A 22394-nucleotide genomic window follows, 5' to 3' on the forward strand; every position below is an offset into this window, starting at 1 on the left:
CTGTTTGCTAGAAATGATATAAAAAATCTAAAAACCTTTTTGAACATGAAGCCCAGGCCAGATGCCTCACTCCCAGCACATAGATCCTGAAGCAAGTTGCCCCCAGAAATCAAGTGACAGGTATTGACCTGGTCACTGCAATAGGAATCTGAGCCCCAGCACGGGACAGGTCAACTTCTAGCTGCGTTTCTAAATTCAAGAATGGCCAGCTCTCCCTGGGACTTTTGTGAAATTTCCTTGGCCAACAGAGGCGCAAACGACCCATCAAGCCTATTCTGAGAACCGTGAACAAGGAAAGCGACAGCACACCCCTCTGTGTTGTGTTCCACAACCTTTCTAAGAGGCCAGAATGAAGTGTGGGCAGACCTAGGAGATGACACAGATCCTGAATGGCAGGGAAATTTCTAGGTGAACTTTCTGCTTTATGCGTCAAAACAAAATCCAGAAAAACTCTTCTGCCTGAATGCATGGGACCAAGTAAAACTCACATCCCCAATTCCGCAAACGCCCAGCCCCGCAGTGAGCGGCTCGTCTCCTTCCTGCGTCCTCGGGCGCCCTCTGCTGGAGGAAGCCTGAGTTACAGCACTAATAACCAGACTGGCAACCGCCAGGCTCCAGGGGCCCCGATTTCCCGGAATTGCAAAGAGGAACAACTATAAAAGAAGCCCCATGTTTTCCCCCCTGGACACTTTGCCCAGTGAGAGTCGTAAACCAGAGGTGCTGCAAACCTGCTCAAAGGAAGGGTTCAGTTCCCAGAGCAGCACTTCCTGATGTCCAGTAAGTTTTGCCCATGGTCTTTAGGACCTCAGGCCTGTGTCACCTCCAGGTCCCCAATCTCCTTACCTTGTCCTGTTTCACTGGAGTCGGGGCACTCGATGGGTCCAGCGCTGATGACTTCATCCTCGTCTCACATGCTGGCTGAAACACATCCTAGGGATTCGCAGGCCTGCCCTGAGCTTCCTGTCTCCTTGGGCAAGTCGGTTCATCTCTAGGCCTCCCGGTCCTTGTCTCTGAGCTCGGGGCTGGCATCAGATGATTTCAAAGTATCTTTCATTTGTGGGGCTAAAGTTTGCACGCATAAGAGGAAAGACAGGTTCTGAACCTTAATCAGATCTGCAGAGAATGGGCACAGCAGAAAAACCGCTGACTCTGCATTGGGTGAAAAGCAAAAACGGTCAGTGGGGAAGTGCCATGGGTCAGGATCTGGCCCTGGGGCCCTAGGATCCCAGCAGCGCCTTGGAGCCTCTTCCCGCCGCCCCAGCCTGCCTCCTGGTCCTCCCTGTCTTCGGGATTTGGGGCACTGCTCCTTAACCAGGTGGGCACCACCCGTGTCCTATTTCCTGCTGAAATCCAGGCCCACCATTTGCTCTCATGGCCCTTACCTTTGCTTTATACCTTAGTCCTTGCAGGAGCCCCAGGGACTCGGCTGGCCAGTTGGCTCTGCCTAGAGGGTGCAGGCAGTCCCCCGAGAGCTGCCTGTCCCCACGTCCTTGGCAGGGAGACTGGCAGCCTCAGCACTGCGCCTGTCCCAGGCTGAGCAGGAAGGCTCCTAGTGTCAGATCTGTGCAGGCCCCCAAACTGATGACATCAGCAGGGAGCAGGGTCTGCAGGCCCCACGACCCCTGCCATCTCCCCCTCCTCCTCCCCCTCTGCCATCTCCCTCCCCCTCCCAGTGCAATGCAGGCTCTAAGGGCAGCCTCCAAGGTGGAGACACTCAAGCCATCAATGGGAGGAAGCAGGCACCAGCACCCAGGCTCTCCCCGCAGAAGTCCAGGGTCCGGGACAGTGAGAGGCATCGGTCCCCGAACTGTCTCACAGCTGCGAACGGCCCCGGAAGAACAGGCTCGTGTGTGCAGTGTGACATCACTTCCCATCTTGCCAGGAGACAGGGCTTTTGCCAGGAACAGGCCCCAGGGGACGAGTCGGGCAGCATTTTCATGCCACTGGCATAAATGAAGACCTGCACCAGAGGCTGCTATTCTGGGCAGAAGGTGCTGTCTGGGCTCCCTGGGGCTGCCTTCTCTGTCCCCAGCCCCTCCCTCCTGCCACCTCAGCCCCTCGCATCACCCAGGAGGGTCAGCAGCTACCAGACCCCACCCACATCTGCTGGCCCTGCTTTCCTCTGTAGGGGAAGCTGGACTTCTTCCACATCCAACTTCTACCTTTTGCAACTAACTCGACACTGGGAAAAACCCTTTCTGCCACCGCCTTTGTGCCTCAATCTGTCTCCGGAGGCTTTCCCAGACATCTTCAGCAGAGCATTCAAGAATACGTCCCGAGAAGGTCCCTCTGCCCTCACCCAAGAGGATGCCTGAGTTGGGAATCCCTTCTTACCACCCCACCCCCCAATTGGAAAGACAGTCTCACTTTCCAGACCGGCGTCCACAATTCAGAGCAGGAGGTCCAAAGCCGGGGCCCAGACACAGCATCCCTGGGCTCATCCCAAAGGCTTCATTAACCTCCCATCCCTTCCGAGGTGCCACACGTCCTGCTCTTCTATGGAGGTTTCGGCAAATCACGCCTCACTCTTGGTGGATGCTCCATACAGAAGCGCCTGTGAAAATGGCCCATCCAAGGATGCGCGAAGCCGGCCGCTACGAGAGCCTCCGTTTGTCATCCTTCCCAGCCGGGGAGGCTGCCTCCGGCCCCAGCCCTCAACTCCGATGAAGTAGAGTCGTGCAGAAAATGTTGTATAAATAAAGCCCGAGACTCACTCACTGCACCAATCAGGGACCGAGTCCTGTCTCGGCGCTGGCTGCGCGCAGCCGCCGGGAGGTGGCCGTCGGGACGCGAGCGTGGCAGTGGCGCGCCGCCCGCCAGCCCGGAGCAGTGGTGCAGGGCCTCTGCACCGCCCGCTGCTGCAGCCCCGCGGCAGCCAGCACTGCTGACTTGGCCCGGGCGGCGGGGAGGGCGGGGGAGGGCCTGCAGCAGCTTGGGTTCCAACCGCCCCTGCGCAAGGAGACCCGGGGAACCAGCAGCACGGGCTCCGCGGGCCAAGGCCGGGGCAGGTGACGGGGTGGGAGAGGAGAGCGCGCGGGAAGCACTGAGTCAGCACTGGTGCATTGCGAGCCGCCGCCGGGGAGCCTGGGACCAAGGCGCACACCCGCTCCTGCCCCTCCAGGCACACCTCCCACCTAACTTAGGGACCAGCTCTAGCCTCACCGTTTCCCTGCCACAATCGCAGGGCTAGGATGCGCCTGCTCTAAGTGATCTGGGGGATGGAAAGAGAGAATTCTTTTTAAAGATCAACCCAGGCCCATGTCAGCCCCTGGATCTGACCCGTGGGCCGGGTGGGGGAGAGTTTCTTCCTGCTCCCACCCTCCTGCAGCCCCTGGACTTGGGTCGGGCCTGGCGGAAAGGGGGCAGGGTGGGGTCTTCATCAATTGCACTGGATTTTCTGCCTGAGGCAAACCTTGGGAAATGCTGGTCCCTCGCTGTCCAGCATGGGGCCAGCTCTCGCCATGCCAGCTCCTCAGCAGCTGGCTTCCCCGTTCTACTCCCTGAGAGATGAGGGCGTCCAGGGGCCTGCAGGGGCTAAGACCCGCCCGTCCATCCCTGAGGCTCTTGCGCCACTTTGGCTGCTTCTTCCCCGACTGCCTTGATGGGGTCACTTTGGCCCTGACAGCACCTGCTGAGGGAAGGAGAGCTCTCACGATGAGAAGCTTGTAGAAACCCCTTTTCTCATCTCATGTTGGCAGTGCATGTCATTCGTTTCACAAGCTCCAGTGATGTCTGAGGCCTGGGCTCTGGGGTCACCTGCTCCCCTTGGGGCACATTTGTGAAGTTCCTGTCTCACCTGACCTCCCCTTAGGGGACCAGAGACTAGTGGATGTGGGCGGGATGCTGGGGCCAACAGTGGCATTTGCTTTGCAGCCACGGACAAGAGGCCTTTCTCTTGGCTAATTCCAGATATAAAGGAATTAATTCCAGATGTAAAGGAGGCTCGTTTGTCATCCAGGCCGGGGAGGGAGGCACTGAATGGGAGAGGAGTTTGCCTGGGCATGCCAGCTCTAGTCTCTTGCTCCCCGGGGCAGAGAGGCCGCTGACACCTCCATCCCACTGATTCGGGAAAATTCGTCAAGGTTTGTCCAAACAGCACATCCTAGCAGCTTTCTGGGGGGAGGGGCAAGTTCTGCCTGTTGCACCAATGAGGCTCCATCATCAGCACCACACGATGCTGACCACCAAAGACCCTAGTGTGTGGGACCCCAGTGACTCATCTGGGTACACCAGGCTCGAAGTGTTCCACATCCAAGGATGTCAGTCTGGAAAAATTAAGTTGCTCTATATCTCAGGAGGTTCTGCAAGCCCATGCCACAGATCTATGGGCCAAGGTCAAAGATGGTGTTAAATACACAGGGAACACATAAAAAGCGGGTGGAGTGAGTCAGAGAGACAGGGATTTTGAAAGTAGAGAAGTATCAAGGTACTCCTAATTCGGGGGAGGGGTTTGTTTTCACCTGCAGAGGGCTTTTACAATCTAGGCAATTATGCGGTCTAAGACCCTATAAAATATCTGTCTATGAGCCCGGGTTTTCCCAAACGCCTGCAGAGGGTTCAGTGGGACCACCTCTCATGCCCCAAGGAGGTTCAACTGTTGCAGCCCCTGCCAGAGTGCAGGCAGGGTTTTCTAAAGATGAGCCTCCAAGTCTGGCTCCAGTCTACAGCAAGACCCAGAACACAATGCAGAACCCACAGAGGTCATGGCACACCGCCAGCCTTGGCCCAGTTGCTGTTTCAGGGACTTGCCTGGATAATTTATATCTGAGAGGTTTGCTGTGCATCCTTAGAGCAGATTTAGTGAGAGACCTAAAGTTTTTTTTTTTTTTGTAAAAAGATACCGTTTTGCTTTGGGAAGAACTGCACAGGAGCTCAGCCCGTCCAGTGCCCGGGACCACCTGGGCGCATGCCCCCGTCGGCCCTGCGTGGCATCACCCCCAATGCAGACCTGGATCCAGGCACTGCATGTCCTGGAATGCCACGCCAGTGGTGCCAGCCTTGGCGCACCTCCACCGGCACCTACTGAGGCAGCAACTGCCTTTGGGGCGGCCCTTTGGCCAGATGGGGAGGAGCCTGGTCCCGGAGACCAGAGTTCAGATGCCTTGGGCTCCTTGCGCATGTCCCCGTAAAGAGCCACTGCCCCAAGTGTGCTTTCCGCTGCTTCTGTGCGAACCCCATCCCCATCTAGATGGGCTTCTTATGGAGCCCCCCACAATTGCCTGGCACCCCGTGCATCATAATTCAACACCCACTACTAACACGTCAGTAAATTCATCCCTTCTTAAATGCTGCAGCCTCTGCCCCTGCGGTCGCAAATCATTGTTTCAAGTTTCCCTCCAAAGCACATCTCAATAAACCCACAAGAAGAAAACCTCCACCCCCAATGAATAAGGCAGTGAAGGCTGCCTCTGTGTTCCCAGGGTTCAAGCCAGGCTGGAAAGATCACAACAGAGATGAGACCAGAATTCTCCAGCCCGATTCCACACGGCTTAAAGAGCCAGCTAACCAGACACAAACGCACGCACGCACGCACGCACGCGCCGAGGCAAGGACTAAGCTTAAACTCATCAGTGAGTCTGTGGGGTCTCCCCGTGCCCAAGCATGTGAACCAACCCGAAGTCAGGTCCTGAACGCACTTTGGATTTCGCCCAGGGCTCGGCGCTCCCCAGCCTGAGTTACCCAACGGGCTGACCCGAGAGTGGGTATCCCTTTCTCTCTCCTCCTCCTCCTCCTCCCCCACCCCCCCTCCACCGCTCCTGAGGTTCTGCAGTCACTTGAAGGAGAAAGATTTCGCAGTACGGCATTCTTAAAGCTGCAGTGTCCAAATTCTCCTTCAAACCCCAAGTGTCACAGACATCAGCGCACTTACCGGGGTCCTTTGCAGAGGGTGGGTGGGCAAGGTGGTGGGGCATGGGGGGCTTGCTTGGAGAAGCCAGGCGGGTGGGAATCAGAGACTCAGACTCTAGCGAGGGTAAAGAGGAGAGGCAGACTGCACCGTGATAGCCTCTGCAGTTAAACCGGGTTGCTGGGACTGCAGCACGACTGCAATGGAGTAGTTTTTTTTTTTTTTAATCACAAAGCCACCCACCAAAATTTCCTCCACAAACTTATATTCATCGTAGCTGAATTAAAACACAAGGTGCAAACATAAAACCAACATGAGAAAGAAACCGAATGAAAAAAAATAATTCGAACGGCATTTAAAAATTATTTGGAAAATTTTACTCCTGTGAGCAACTGACTCAGCTTTCCTTGCACGGAAAGCCATGCGGGGAGGGACCTGGATGAACTTCATGGAGCCCAGAGTTGCTGTAAAGTGCAGGGAGAGGGCTTCAGCTTCTTAGAAAAGAAAGCTTTTAAAAAACCCAAAGAAAAGGGAATCGTTCTGCCGGCTACCTAAGGAGCGGGTAAAATGAGCTGACTGATGGTCTAGCATCAAGAAACCCACACACCCCTCCCGAAAGTTACCTCTCTCCTCTGCTCAGAGGCTGCCGGCTGCCGTCCTGCCCCGATGCCGGCAAGTTGCAGACTTCTGCTGGGAAGGCAGGACCCAAAATAAGAAGTGTCAGCTGGGTCCTTGCACCGAAATGATGCCAGGAGTCAACGCTGCAGACGCGGGGATGGTCTCTCCCCTTCTCCCTCCCCCATCCTGGTTTAATTTAAACCCCTGACACTGCAAGATGCCCGCTCCTACAGAAGCGCATCTCCAAAAACCCTCCTTACCACCAGGTCCAAGGCTTTGCTCCACCTCCCACATTTGTTCACCTGAAGATGCTTTTCCGGCAAAAGAAAAAAAAAACAATGAAAAGAAGACAGGGACTGCAGAATCCTTAATTCCTTCCTTCCTGGGACCACATTTTAGAGAAGGTGTGACTTGTTCAGAAGTTTGAGAACTGCAGCCTGATGCCCAGGAAGCAGCAGAAGCCATGAGTGACAAGTCTGCTCTGCTTCAGGCAGAAGTCTACACCATCACTTTACCGAAAAAAGGACAGAGGTAGACCCAGGGTCAGAAGAATAGGAAAATTCCTCTCTGTCTGCTGGCAAATTTTCAACAGTTTGGGAAAATCTCTAGTTTTGCTTTCCTTCAAGAAAATCCCGTTTTAAAAATTGGCAGGCACATGAAATGTACAAGATGGCCACAACGTGTACATTTTTGTCCTGACATGTCTGTGATTCTTAAAGTTTTTGCTCCTACCTCTGTGAAAGTTAATATGTTTTAAGATTGAGATAGGGATTTAATTGGGAAAATTCCAGGAGAGAGCTGCACTTTAAATGCAGATATGGTTAAAATAGCACATTCTAATATAATCCACGAAAGATAAAGCAGAGTAGATAAATTGAGATGGAGAGCAGGGTGAGGGGAGAAGAAGGGATTCCCAGATTTTGAATTTAATGCAGACTGAGAGTCTGAGAAAAGTCAATTAAGGAGAAAGGCGGGGAGGGAAACTAAGACTCCTAAATCAATTGTTCAGAAGGACCAACTGCATCAATTTCACGTACATTTCATCACTGAAGGAAAACCTGGTGTGTGACTGGTTTCTAAACAGACCCAGGGGGAAGGCTGTGCTGCCGGCATCCTGCCTGGGACACACAGGGCCACCCAGCTGCAGTGTGCCAGCGCCGACATGGGCACCGCATCCGCCGGCCACCCTCACCCACTTTCCTGGCTCTCAGGCTTTGGCAGACAGGTAAGGCTGTGCGGCACGGGCTATGCTGACAGGCAGACCCAAGGACCAGCCACGGTCAGGCTGTTAGCACCCTCCATGCTGCACCCCTTGTCGTGGCAGGGGTGGCCGCAGACTCACGGAGGGTCCCAGTGGAAGGGACCCCAGAGAGCACACAGCCCCATTCCCCCATTTCACAGACAGGTAGTCCTGACACCCAAGAAATGGCAGGGCCTCACGCAAGGTCACCTGGCCAGTGAGAGGCAGAACCTGGATTAGAATTTGGACCTCCAGATCCTTGGTCCTGTGAACTTCGCACTGTATTTGCCATCCCCCTGCCCCTTAGGTGAGCCGACTTCCTCTGCCCCTTCTTCATATGACCTTGAGGGTCACCTCTCTGTCCTGTGAGTCACTTTACCCTCCCTAGATGGCATGCAGACTTAGGCCAAGGAGTTTCAACTCTTTGAAAGTGGGAAAAATACCAAGTCATTTTCTTGCCTTCAGAGGCAAGACCATACTTAAGGCTTAGGAACCAAAGCAAGTGTTTTTCAGTCTCCTCCGATTTTGAGACCTGCAGGGTCATCTGCATTGGGGCTACTGAAACAAATTGCCACAAACTTGGTGGCTTAAAACAACAGAAGTTTATTGTCTCACAGTTCTGGAGGCCAAAAGTCTGATATTAAGATGTCAGCAGGGTGGTTCCTTCTGGAGAATTCATTCCATGCCTTTCTCCCGGCTTCTGCCGATTGCTGGAAATTCTGGGCATTCCTTGCCTTGTAGATGCATCGCTCCAATCTCTGCCTCTGTCTTCATGTGCGTGGCCTTCTCCTCTGTGTGACATCTTCCCTTCTCATTTGTCTCTTCTCTTATAAGGACACTTGTCATTGGATTTAGGGCCCATCCTAATCCAGCATGATCTTGTCTTGAGTTCCTTAATTATATCTTCAGAGACCCTTTTTCCATATAAGGTCATCACAGGTTCCACATCTTTTTTTTTGTGGAGGGGGCGTCCTTCAACCCACTGCATTGTCCATTGAAAGTTTTCACATGCACAGCAACAGCAATGGAATATCACGGTGCTGATCCCATCCCAGTCTCTGGAGGTGCCACAACACAGAGCCCTTTAATGCCATTTGCAGCAACATAGTTGGACCTAGAGATTATCATACTAAGTGAAGTAAGTCAGACAGAGAAAGACAAATATCATGTGATATCACTTACATGTGGAATCTTAAAAAAATGATACAAGTGAACTTATTTACAAAGCAGAAGCAGACTCACAGACTTTGAAAACAAACTTATGGTTACCAAAGGGGAAAAGTGCAGGGAGGGGGGGAATAAATTAGGAGTTTGGGATTAACATATACACACTACTATATATAAAATAGATAACCAACAAGGACCTACTGTATAGCATAGGGAACTCTACTCAATATTCTGTAATAACCTGTATGGAAAAGAATCTGAAAAAGAATGGATATATGTATATGTATAACTGAATCACTTTGCTGTACACCTGAAACTAACAAAATATTGTAAATCAACTATACTCCAATATAAAATAAAAATTAAATTAAAAAAAAGAGAATTTTGGAACTCCCTGGAAGTCCAGTGGTTAGGACTCTGCACTTTCACTGCCAAGGGCCCGGGTTCGATCCCTGGTTGGGGAACTAAGATCCCACAAGCCTTGCGGTGAGGCCAAAAAAAAAGGAGTTAAGAGCCATGTGTACGGAATGCTTGGCCTCTAAGTGCTTTACTTGTGTCGACTTAGTTAATTCTGTCAACAACCCTCTGTGGTAAGTACCGTCATCATCACCCCCATTTTACAGTCAAGGAAACTGAGGCACAAAGAGGTTTAGGTCACACAGCTACTGAGTAGCAGGATGGAGGCCATCTGGCTCCAGAACCCGTGCTCTTCACCACACTTCTGCTCAATCGTGCTGGGGTTGCAGATACTTCTCTCTCTCTCAACTTGACACCATTGATTTTCTATCCAACCCACATCTCTGATTTGTTTCTTTTACAAATATTTATTGGGCATGTTTGAATGTGTGCTCTGTGCTGATCTAAATTCTGGGCATTGTCCTTTGCCATCCCTACCAGGGATGCCTCTGCAGCCTTTAGACACATGGGAGGGACTCAGGAAAGTAAACCGTGCAGATAAGCCCACGAGGTTACCCTAAGAACGGGGGGGGACATGTCACTGCACATCTTTGTCCCTCGTGATCAACAAGACGCCCGTCAGGTCAGTAATTAACACGAAACAAAAACAAGCATCCATTTTCAAATCAACAAGAAAGAAGAAACTTGGGAACAACGGTGGTCTTTGGGAGATGCCAACATTGTGGTTCTTGCATTGGATCCTCTTTCCCAGGCTGTTTTAGCAAATCTGGTGAGTCTTTCACTTTCTTCAAGAACAAGTTCTAGGGGACTTCCCTGGTGACTAAGTGGTTAAGAATCCGCCTGCCAATGCAGGAGACACGTGTTCGAGCCCTGGTCCGGGAAAATCCCACATGCTGCAGAGCAACTAAGCCCGTGCGCCACAACTACTGAGCCCGCATGCCACAACTACTGAGCACGTATGCCACAACTACTGAGCACGTATGCCACAACTACTGAGCCCGCATGCTGCAACTACTGAAGTCCATGCGCCTAGAGCCCGTGCTCCGCAACAAGAGAAGCCACGGCAATGAGAAGTCCGCACCACAACGAAGAGTAGTCCCCGCTCTCTGAAACTAGAGAAAGCCGCTCGCAGCAACGAAGACCCAATGCAGCCAAATAAATCAAATAAATAAATTTTAAAAAAGAAAGAACAAGTTCTAATCCATTTTAGATTTCTTCTTAGGCCTTGAGAAATAACTTGAGCACTTTGCACACAAACTGCTGGGTGGAAGGCAGATACAGCCCGTTTTTTTCATTGGCTGCCTTATGCGGGGTTAATATGCAACAATCCCACTGTCTCTTATATGTTCAGTAGCAGTAGTAGAAAACTAGGTTCAACCTAGGGAAAGTGTCCTATCTGGAAGTTGTTCTAAAATATTACTCTAGATCAGGGTCTTTCCCTTTTAAGGACAAGGCAGAACCCTTGAAGGCCCAGGAGCAGTGCTGCCTGGAGATAAGCTCGAGATGGCCATCTGACTCAGCAGATTCCCTGCCTCTTACATCATAAAAAGTCCCTTGACCTTTACATAGCAAAGCATCTGGGTTGGGACTGGAGAACATCATTGAATGCATCACTGTGGCTTTTCTTTCCGGACGAGTAAAGCTTTCTGTGATGACTTCCATGTGCTTGGCCTTTTCTCTATCAACACAAAATCACCATCACCAGGGAGGGGTCCAAGAGGGTGGCTTTCATCGTCTTCAGCAGAAGATAAAGGCTTTGCCCGCCTTGAATCTCCTACATTGTTTGACAGCTGCGCAGAGCAGAGTTCTTTCTGCTCCTAGCAATGTCGTGTGAGGGCACAAGGATTGCAGAGTCAAATGCATTTTACAATTAGTGAGAACTCTTCCACCCCAAACAGTCACACTGTTTCTTCCTCCTACTTCTTCATGGTCAGCTGGGGGACAGCAATCTCCTACCCTCCTGATCTGCCTCGTAGTCTGTTTAAACAAAAAACCCATAAATGCTCAAATATTAGATCTGCCAGCTTACATATGCACTTTGTGGGTTTTTTCAGTTGTTCATTTAAAAAGTGTTGATTGAGGGACTGCCCTGGAGGTCCAGTGGTTAAGACTCCGAGCTTCCACTGCAGGGGACACGGGTTCGATCCCTGGTCGGGGAACTAGGATCCTGCATGCCACATGGCACGGCCAAAAAAAAAAATAAAAAAGTGTTGATTGAGCACCTTCTATGTGCAGAGCAGTGGAGAGCCACACATTCTGTCCACACTGGGCTAAAGGTGAGCTTGCGCTCCATAGATTGTTAATGTATCTTTGCTGAGACATTGGAAGTTCACAGCTTAAGCTGAGATTCTTCCCCAGGATGTCTGTGTTAACTGCCAAGGGATGATTGGGGCATCTTCAGGCCCTGGCTGCCTGATGAAAAATATTTTCAGTGCAAGGAAGCCTTCTTGGGGTCCTCGGCCATAAGCATCTTTCACTGTGCCCATGGAACTTGCATCTCTTGGCCTGTGCCCAAATGTCCCCTTATCAGAGTCACTCTCTTCTTCAAAACAGCACACCAGGACCACCTCCTTGCCTTCTGAGCAGGTATGTCAGCTCCTGACATTGTACACTTATTTGTTTATTCGTTAGCATTTGTGTCCCTACACCGGGGTGCCACCTCCCCCAAAGCAGAGAGGTTGGCTGTTTCTCTCACTGCTGTGTTCGCGGCACTAGGACAGCGCCTAGCAGGCAGTAGAAGCTCCATACGTTTTTGTGAATGAATAACTGAATGAATGAATGAACAAACGTATTCCCTTTCTTTTCAACCTGTGCCAGTGGAATTCTTCATTTCCAGGCAAACCTACGATCTCCGCCGCTTGGGGACTTCTAATTTTCCCCCATACGTGAAAGCTGGCTTCCCACAAGCCCACATGACGACTCTGCAGATCACGTCCCAAGGAAGTCACTGCTGTCCTTCCCCGACACGCAGGCCGGGGGGAAGCGCTGGCTGAGCAGGCCGTCCCTCTGCCATAGTGCACCCCTTCGGAGTTGCCCTTCATCTCAGAATAAAATGCAAACACCCTACCAAGGCCCAGGAGGCTGTGAGGTCCAGCCTTGACCCCTGCCTCCAGCCTCCCACCTCCTCTTGGCCGACCTCTCCCTCCTGCTCAGCTTCAGCAGTTCCAGCAGCCCCTGGCCTCCTCCTGATCTCCCTGAACAGCCCCCGACGGCTCCTTCTCACCTTCAGGTGTCAGCCCGGCTCCCTTCCTGGAAGAGCCTCTTTTTTTTTTTTTTTTTTTTTTATTATTTTTGGTTGCATTGAGTCTTCGTTTCTGTGTGAGGGCTTTCTCTAGTTGCGGCCAGTGGGGGCCACTCTTCATCGTGGTGCACGGGCCTCTCGCTATCGCGGCCTCTCTTGTTGCGGAGCACAGGCTCCAGAGGCGCAGGCTCAGTAATTGTGGTTCACGGACCTAGTTGCTCCGTGGCATGTGGGATCTTCCCAGACCAGGGCTTCAACCCGTGTCCCCTGCATTGGCAGGCAGATTCTCAACCACTGCGCCACCAGGGAAGCCTCTTCAAGAGCCTCTTTTGATGGGCTCCCTGGAGTGGCTCTTGGCTCCCTGCTCCTTCCCAATCAGTCCCTGCAGCCCGGCATCTGTCACTGTCTGTGATTCTCTGGTTCATCTGTTCTCTCAGGAGAAGGACAGTGTTCATCCCTGGACACCCTGGGCAGGAAGAATACCTGGTATCCATGCCAGCACCCCCCCGCAACATCAACGAGAATGTCTGTTGGATCAAGGGCTGCATGACTGCTCCCGGGCGCTCAGCCTACGGCCATGTTCCCACAGCCTTCTCTTTCGACACCTTTATTAATCTGCTGGGGCCACCGTAAAAAGCAGCACAGACTGGGCAGCTTACACGACAGAAATGTATTCTCTCAGTTCTGGAGGCTGGAAGTCCAAGATCCAAGATTTCGGCAGGGTTGGCTTCTCCGGAGGCCTCTCTCCTTGGTTTGCAGACGGCCGTCTTCTTGCTGTGTCCTCACATGTTCTTCCCTCTGTGTGTGTCTGCGTCGTAATCTCTTCTTCTTATAAGGATGCCAGTCAGATTGGATCAGGGCCCCGTAAGGACCTCACGTTAACTTAATCACCTCTTTAAAGACCTCATCTCCAAATACAGTCACACTCTGAGGTACCGGGGGTGGGGTTTCAGCATACGAATCTTGTGGGGGGCACCTAATAAATAACACACCTGCTATCCACTCACCCCCGCCATCACTGGCTGCCTTGCGTGAGCTCTCCCACTCTCCTTTGAATTTGGCCTTCGGCCCCCATTCTCCTTCCCACTCCTCCTCTCGGTGACCTCAGTGTCCCCATTGCTCATGTTTTGCTTATAGAAGCTTTCTGCTCAGATCCTTGTTTCTTGGGCTTGGCTATCCGGTTGCTCAGCCCACCACCCGGCAATTACCCCATTTGCTGAGTGCTTACTAAGGGCCGGTGCTGCCCCCGCACTTCCCATATTTAAGCCTCACATAACCCAGGAGGTGGCTCTGACTGCCCCCATATTATTTAGGCAGGAACCAAGCTTGGACAGGTCGAATGAGCTGCCCCAGGTCATAGAGTTGAAAGTGGGGGGACCTGGAGTGGAACCCAGACTTTCAGCTTCAGGGCATGTGCTCCAAACACCATGTTTGCCCACAGATTCCCAGGGCGCATCATCGGTGGGGTGAGGAGCTAGGACAGGCAGGCTCACTTAGAGAGCAACAGACAGGGCCATCGATAGACTGGCAACCAAAGAAGAGATGGCAACCTTAGAAAGAGCGGAATAGGAATAAAAAGCATGGCAATCTGGTCCATTTCCATAAGGGCTAAGAGCCCTCCAAGCCTCCAGAGGTCCCCAGTGCATCACCATACACCTCACCATAGAGAACAGCAGGAGAAGAGCCTGTTCAGTGAGGACTGGCAGAGTCAGCGAATAAAAATACAGGACTCTCAGTTAAATCTGAATTTCAGATGAACAACAAATTATTTTTTAGTCTAAGTATGGCCCATGTAATATTTGGGACATGCTTTTACTCAAAAACTATTTGTTGCTTATCTGAAATTCAAGATGACTGGACATCCTGTATTTTATCTAGCAACCCTATGTTCACTACATGTTTGATTTTAAAAAGGAAGAGAATGTGCAATGTATTCTAGAGAGATTTCCTTCCAAAATGGGTAAAATAAAATGATGGGTGCTTAAGTGATCCTTTGTAACAGATGTAACAGATAAGAACTGTGTAAATGGGGGCTTCCCTGGTGGTCCAGTTAAGAATCTGCCTGCCAATGCAGGGGACACAGGTTCAATCCCTGGTCTGGGAAGATCCTACATGCCTTATGGAGCAAGTAAGCCCGTGTGCCACAACTGTTGAGCCTGCGCTTTAGAGCCCACGAGCCACAACTACTGAGCCCACACACTGCAACTACTGAAGCCCGTGTGCTGCAACTACTGAAGCCCATGCGCCTAGAGCCTGTGCCCCGCAACAAGAGAAGCCACCGCAATGAGAAGCCCATGCCCCACAACGAAGAGTAGCTCCTGCTCGCCGCAACTAGAGAAAGCCCGCACGCAGCTATGAAGATCCAGCATGGCCAAAAAAAAAAAAAAGAACTGTGTAAATGACAGAAGCCATAAGTAGAGACTTAAACAAAATAGAGGTTTATTTCTCTTTCATATAAAAAAATTCTGGAGGTCAAAGGTCCACAGTGTCATCAGGGACCTGGGCTCCTCCTACCTTTTTCTTCTCTCATTCTTAGCATGTGACTTCCAGACTCACTATCACCTCATGAGCCAAGAGGGTTGCTGGAGCCCCAGCAATCACATCAGCATTCCAGGCAAGAAGCAAGGAGCAGGTGGAGGAAGAATATGAAAAAAGCACATGCCAGCTGTCTACTCCCCTTTTCATAAATTCTATAATACTTGATAACTTATGCTTACAACTCGTTGGCCAGAACTTAATCACGTGGCCCTATTTAGCGGCAAGAGAAGCTTGGAGATGTAGTGTTATAACTGTGTACATTGCCACACTGTAAAAAATCAAGGATTTGTTAGTAGAAGAAGGGGAGAATGGATATTAGGTAGGCACGTAGACAATAAAACACTATGTCTTCTTTCCTTGCGTATTAGGATACCTGGCCTTTCCGCAGGAGGACTTTAAGGGCCCACTTTTGAAAAATATAGGCAATTTTAACACACCTGCTATTTTGTTTTATAGACTTCACTTGTTACGATCCTAAGCCACCAAGGGTTACAGTTTAATATAACAGAAGAGTAATAAAATAAAGCAGCAGATTGATCTTTTTATATCTAAAATCTAATTAAAAAGAATTTTTTAAGGAGAAGAGTAAACTCCTTGAAGAATAAATTTCAGGTCTCTGTGGCTCTCCCCACTCTACCCTTAGATTGTAATTCGATTCAGGCTTCGCCCAGATCCTACTATGCGCCCGACATGGTGTATGGTGTAGAAGCAGGGGGTAAAAGGAGGGCTGTGTGGCGCCCACCCACGGGGTGCTTGCTCTCGTGGAGGGATACATGGGTGTGAAATGGCCTGAGATAGTGCCTGGGTTCCTTCCTGATTAGGTCAGGTGAGGAAAGAGACTGGTTAGGTTGGGTGGGGAAATCACTCATGTTCCTGACAAAACTCATCCAGTGGAGGAGAATTCCGGTCCTATGACGCTCCACGCGGGCTGTAAAGACCTTCATTAGCAGCTGCAGCTCTTCTCAGTGACTCGGGTTTGGGGGCAATTTTCTGGGTCTCCTGAAATCACTCAGTGATTTGCATGGGTCTCTTGAATTCTGCTGAGAATATTTCACCTTTTAGATTTCGTACGAAGCAAAACTCTTAAAAGATGAAAAAAAAAAAAAAAAAGAAAGAAAGAAATCCTTGCTTTGCCCTCAATCTTTGGATCATTAAAAGCGTGTGTAATGGGATGTTCTAAAGGGACTCACCGGCTCCGTTTCAGTCATGGGTCCAGTCTTGGGAGGCCACCATTCCCAGCTCCACGGGGATAAACACGCGAAGGAGGGGTCAAGTGACTGCTTTGCGTCCATCAGCTCAGTAACTACTCTGAGAGAGAAAAAAGATGCATCACATTTGAGATGAGGGAAGAATGCTTTTCAGTGGTCATTGTCCCGCGAGTATCGCCCCCACGTGGAGGAGCGGGGATTTGCTTCCCCTTACCACCAGCTGGCTGAAGGGATCTTTACGTAAAGAACTCAGAGGGCAACACAGGTGCCTCAGGGCACCGTGCAACTCCCGCCTGAGAAATCGAAAGGTGGAGAAGGGACGCCTGGCTAAAGCACCCCCCTGGCAGTGACATTCTTTCCCTGAGAGCCGGTTCAAGGTGGGAGCTCCTGGGGACCAGGTGTGCGTCTGGGAGAGTCTTTGATCTTCCCAATAGATCGCCTGGAGGGGAAAAGAGACCTCAGAGGAAGAGGTCTGATCTCCAGGGACTTGGGATGGAATTACAAATAACAAAAAGCCAGCCAGAGAAGGCATTTTCACAGGAGTCAAAAGAACAGCAGGTGTCAGCTCTTCCCTGTTGAAATTTCCAAAGACCCTTCAAAGTGCCTGGTGTGATAAGCTTTGAATATCTGCTGAGCCCAGCGAGCAGCGATGCCAGCCCAGGACCTCCCAGTCCAGGTAAACCTCACCTGTCGCTTTCTCGTGTCTTCTTCCTGCAGTTCGGGAGCAGGCAGAGGCCACAGCTAGCAATCGGAGGGCCGCCCAGGTAGAAAAACAGTATCCTAGCCCCTCCCCTCCAGGAGCTGGGGGCAGGGAAAAGCTGTAACTCTGGGGTTCTGACTATTATATGGGACTAGACATTTAAAATCCTGGCTGGAGAGAGAGGCTGAGAAAGTCAGATCTCATCCAAGATTTCAGTTTCAGATTTCATCCAGAGGTGGAGTAAGCGTCCCAGCAGGTTTGAACCGCCAGTGGGGCAAGATGAAGTTTTGTCTTTTGCACCCAATGAGTCCCACTTGTTCAAGGTACCAGCTACATGTGAAAGCTTTAAAAATATCTCAGGGTTAATCTCCCAGTTGCAGGAAAGCACAATAAGCAAGGCATTAATTAGGGCTCCATTTACACTTCCTGCTTCACCTCTAAGTACCTGTTTACGGGGAGCTGGTTCTTCTAATGGCTGCACTCATTCCTGTTCTATTTGTAATTCGGATTTCTTTAAGTACCTGGGAGCCATGCTCTAATATTAGCCAACTTTCTGGAACTTAATACAGATAAACTCATTTGGGTGTCTCATCCATGTGGCACTTAATTCTAGAAGAATTAGGAGAACGTCATTATTAGCCTGTTACCCAATGGCGTGGGTTCTAAGAATGAAGTATTTCAGAGACCCAGGCATACGTTTGAGTTTCATATGCCTTTTACTTTGTAATGGGGACTCACGTACTCAACATTCTCCTACAATGGACTGGTGTTGATATCAAGGCAAAGTGTCTGATTTTAGCTAACACATAATTACCTTTTACAGTAAAATTGCAGCTGGACAGTTGAGGAGGCATTGAGAGGGATGCAGAAGTAGAAATGAGAACTGGGCCCTTGAAGAGGTTTTCGCTGTGTGGACATTGGCTGCTGTCCCAGGTCTGAAAAGTGTCAGTCTTGGGGATAAACCTCTGTGTGTCTAGCACTCCCCATACAAAGGTCAAAGGATGACTGGCTTGTTCTAATCCCAGGGCACAGGGGAGACAGGCGGGCAGGGTATCCTGGGCTAAATGATACTGCACAAGCCAGACGCCTCTCAGATCCTCATACATGGGATGTTGCCCCAATGTGACTTTCTTTTTTCTTTTCAGTATTTTCTTTTATTGTGATAAAGCATACACAACATAAAGTTTACCACTTTAATCATTTTAAGTGCACCATTCAGTGGCATTAAGTATTCACAGTGCCGGGTAACCATCACCACCATCCATTGCCACAACTTTTTTCATCTTCCCAAACAGAAACTCTGTACCCAATAAACACCAACTCCCATTTCTCCACTCCTCCTGCCCCTGGCAACCACCATTCTACTTTCTGTCTCTATGAATGCGCCAGTTTTAGGCATCACAAATAAATGGAACCGTACAACATTTGTCCTTTTGTGTCTGGCTTCTTTCACTTAGCATAATGTTTTCAAGGTTCATCCATGTTGTAGCATGTACCAGAATTTCGTTCCTTTTCGTGGCTGAATAATATCTCATGGTGTGGATGTACCACATTTTGTTCATCTGTTCATCTGTTCACTGATACTTGGGTTGTTTCCACCTTCTGACTATTGTGAATAATGCTTCTACGAATGTTGGTGAACAAGTATCTGGGTCCCAGCTTTCAGTTCTTTTGGGTATGTAACTAGGAATGGAATTGCTGGATCATATAGTAATTCTGTGTCTAACTTTCTGAGGAACCTCTAACCTGTTTTCCCTATAGCAGCTGCACCATTTTACATTCCCACAAGCAGTGCATGAGCATTCCGATTTCTTCACGTTCTCCCCAACACTCGTTATTTTCCCTTTTTTGTTTGGTTGTTTAAGTACAGCCATCCTAGTGGGTGCGAAGTGCTGTCTCATTGTGGTTTGACTCGCGTTTCTCTAATGACTAATGACATTGAGTATCTTTTTATGTGCTTTTTGGTCATTTGCATATCTTCTTTAGAAAAATGTCTATTCAAATCCGTTGCCCATTTTTGAATTGGGTTGTTTGGTTTCTTTTGTTGCTGAATTGTGGCGGTTCTTTATATATTCTAAACACTACAAATTTACGAATATTTTTTCCTATTTTGTGGGTTACCTTTTCACTCTCTAGGGTCCTTTGATGCACAATCAAATGGGACTTTTTGCATACGTTGGAAAAAAAAGTTGATCTGACAAAGATCTGCCAGCTGACAGCTATGTAATGTTAATTAACTCATCTATTTAACCCACAAGTATGTATTAAGGAGACCCTCGTTCTGGGGTTTATGTTCACAAGATATAGTAGCCACCAGACAGCTCCCCTTCAAAGCATTTATAGTCTAGTTAACAAGACACTTCCCGTAAAACAGAGAGGCTGAAAAACAACCACAGTGGACGTTGGCAACTGACACACGATCATTTCAAATCTGTGAATTCCAATCGGATGTGACAGGAAGTGCCCCCGCACCAAGAGAGGTTGGTCGGGAAAGCCACACAACTCCGCATCACCTGCCCCAAACCGCACGATCACGTTTATCACCAGCAATCAATACTGCCATCCTCACAGTACCGCATCTCTACCATATGCCATACGCTGTATGGCATCTAAACTAGCAAGAACTTGAGAACATTAACTTTAGGTGTTACAGCATTCCCAGCTCAGTTGGTCCCTAACCAGGTCAAGATTATTATATTCTGGGGAAAGAGCTCCTTTGTAGCTTTGAAACATATAAATACATCAGCAGTCCCACCTTTCATGGAGGCTACATCATCAAAATTACAGGAACGTTTTTTATTGAGCGCCTATCTTACGTCATGGGTGCTCTGTTTTCTTAATCTTGATTTTAAAATAATAATAATAATAAAAGTTATTTACTGTTATATATCATTGAGTTTAACAGCAGTAGATCTTACAAAACCAAAAAGTTAAAAGGCAATCATTTATATAATCAAAGGAGTCTGTAGCTCTGAAAGCCCTCATCTTAAATGCTTATGAAGAGGTTTTCTGGCACAGATAAGATGGGTTTATAGAAGCATTAAATCTCTGGACAATATCAGCAGAGACTCTCATCACGAGTCCTGGGCCTTGGACAAGTGAAAGCCAATCAGAAATTATGGTTGCTGAAATGGTAATACAAGTACATGAGGGAAATATTGTATCTGAATTACATGTTGTTTTCCAGCAACATTTTTGTTACTTAAGGCAAGGTACACTCATATTTCAGGGTGCCTAATGGCACTGACTTGATTGCCAACTGTCCCTACTTGAAACCTGGCTCCCCTACGAGAGTTCAAGCTCCTTGAGGGTAGCTGTGTCTCCTGGGCCCTCAAAGACTTGAGTCCCTTGAGAGGGACTTCCCTGGCGGTCCAGTGGGTAAGACTCCACACTTCCACTGCAGGGGGCACAGGTTCGATTCCTGGTCAGGGAACTGAGATCCCTCATGCCGTGCAGTGCAGCCAAAATAAATAAATAAATAATAAAGTACTAAAAAAAAAAAAAAAAAAAAAAGACTTGCTTGAGAGTGGGGGGACCCAACTGCTTAAGCCAAAAGGCCAAGCAGCATCCTTCTTGATTATTTCTCCTCCCTTATCACCTACGTCTAATGCATCAGCAAATCCCATCAATTTCCTCTCCGGAAGCCTCTCTCCACAGAATACAGATGTCCTTGTACGTCAACCATGTGTTTCTGATGCTTTGACATCCGGGGCCTTGCTGACCCTGGAGGGACTGCCCCTCCCAGGGCTAGCCAGTTCCTAGAAATAGTCTGTGATTCACTCTGGCGCGTGCCTTTCATATGCAAACAAACCCATCCAGATCCCTAAGCTCCAACCTCCTTCTTTATCAGGCTCTCAGACTCAGGGCCACTATCTACCTGCCCTAATCACCCTGGGCCAGATACAAACAACTAGGGGACAGCCCCTACGCCCCAGAGCCTGCTGAAAACTCTTCAAACTGGCCAGTCCTAAGCCTGCTGACCCTGCCTTGCCCATGCTTCCCTTGGAAACCACTATAAAGGCCCTTGTACACATTTTCCCTCACTCCCTCTGCCTCCTGGCTGACCCTGGTGCATCCCCACGTGGCCCTGCGTGGGCGGCAGGGCGTGCCCACTCTTCTTGGGAACTGAACTGTAACAAACTACCTTCTCAATGGCAGTCATCTCCTGATCTGTTGGCCTTGCGGTACCTGAATAGTAATAACATCTACATTTTAATACATCCTGGAGTTGTGCCCCTAGCCTGTCTGGACCCTACAATAACCCCCACCCACTCAATGTGCTTCTCCTCCGGGCCTGCAGCCCAGAAGCCCAGGGACTTTCCAAAATGAAAACTGATTGTGTCCTTCTCTTCTTTAAAATTCCCTAGGGGCTTCCACTACAAATTAGAATGAAATCCACATTCGTTTCCGTAGCCTGGAAGGCACCACGTGTCCCAGCTTCTACAACCTGTTCTTAGGTCTCCCCTTGCTCAGTGCTCCAGCCACACTGGCCTCCTTTCGGTTCTGCAAAGATGCCAAACTATTTCCTGGCTTGGGGCCTTTGTACGTGCTGTTCTCTCTGCCCGGAACACTCTTCTCCTAGCTTTTGTGTGACTGGCCCTTTTCCCTCTGGTCTCAGTCAAATATCACCCCTGGAGAGACCTTCCTTAACTGTACAGTCAGACATCCTGTTCCATTATTCTGTTTTATTTTCTTCATCACACTTGTCACTCTGTAATTATTCTTTTACTGCTTTATGGTCCATCTCTCTACCACACACCCCGACATGGAGTAGAACATAAGCTCCTTGAGAACAGGAGCCTTGTTCATGGCTGTGTTTGCTGAGCCTAGACAGCCTGGCATGTCGTACCGGGGGAATGAATGAGGGGTACCTTACCTGTGTTTCCAGGACTGGAGAGGGGAGTGGAAGGGGCTGAGGAGTAAGGAGTTGTCCCCTGCTGTGACCCTGCAGCCACTTGGGAGCTGCTGGCTCCCCAGAGGCTCCCCAGCTCCTGGCCTCGTATCAGGCTACTGCAGTGTCAGGGCTGGGAGAGACAGACAGTGCCTGCTTCCTGGAGAAGCCAACGGGAAGCCAGCCTCTGTCTCGTGAGGTTCTGCTGACCATCACATTTCCCCTGCAAGGGTGCCTTCTCCTTCCGCAGACCCCAGGTTCATCTGTCCCCTGCTCCAGAAGCTTGGCTGTCCCCAGGCTGCGTCTCCACTTGGCCCAAAGGATATGATGCAGCTTTTGCCGGTGCAGAGATGTCTGGGGCGGCTGCCAGCACTTTTATCTTTTCATTTCATCTGCCAGCCGAGAGCTTTCCCCTGCTTTTGCCTCTTGAAGCTTAAGGCAAGAAATGTTGACCTTGAGTACAGGTGCTTCTTAATTTGTTACTCAAGGTCCCCTGTCCTGGTTCACATCCCAGCCAGCTGTTCCCCAA

The 22394-nt window shown here is 49.8% G+C and overlaps 1 long non-coding RNA gene across 2 annotated transcripts; it reads right to left on the reverse strand.

Moving 5' to 3' along the window:
* Positions 1-8322: 8322 nt before the first annotated feature.
* Positions 8323-22145, reverse strand: LOC118880393. 2 transcript variants are annotated; one of them, XR_005016279.1, is made up of 3 exons: positions 21851-22145; positions 16257-16374; positions 8323-8817 (listed from the first exon to the last, which is right to left on the reverse strand). It is a non-coding gene; the product is annotated as an uncharacterized LOC118880393 (long non-coding RNA). The 2 variants fall into 2 exon arrangements; XR_005016278.1 differs by having other exon boundaries at positions 8323-8832.
* Between the last annotated feature and the right edge of the window lie 249 nt (positions 22146-22394).

Source organism: Balaenoptera musculus, chromosome 1, assembly GCF_009873245.2.
Source record: "Balaenoptera musculus isolate JJ_BM4_2016_0621 chromosome 1, mBalMus1.pri.v3, whole genome shotgun sequence".
In the NCBI taxonomy this organism is placed as follows: Eukaryota; Metazoa; Chordata; class Mammalia; order Artiodactyla; family Balaenopteridae; genus Balaenoptera; species Balaenoptera musculus.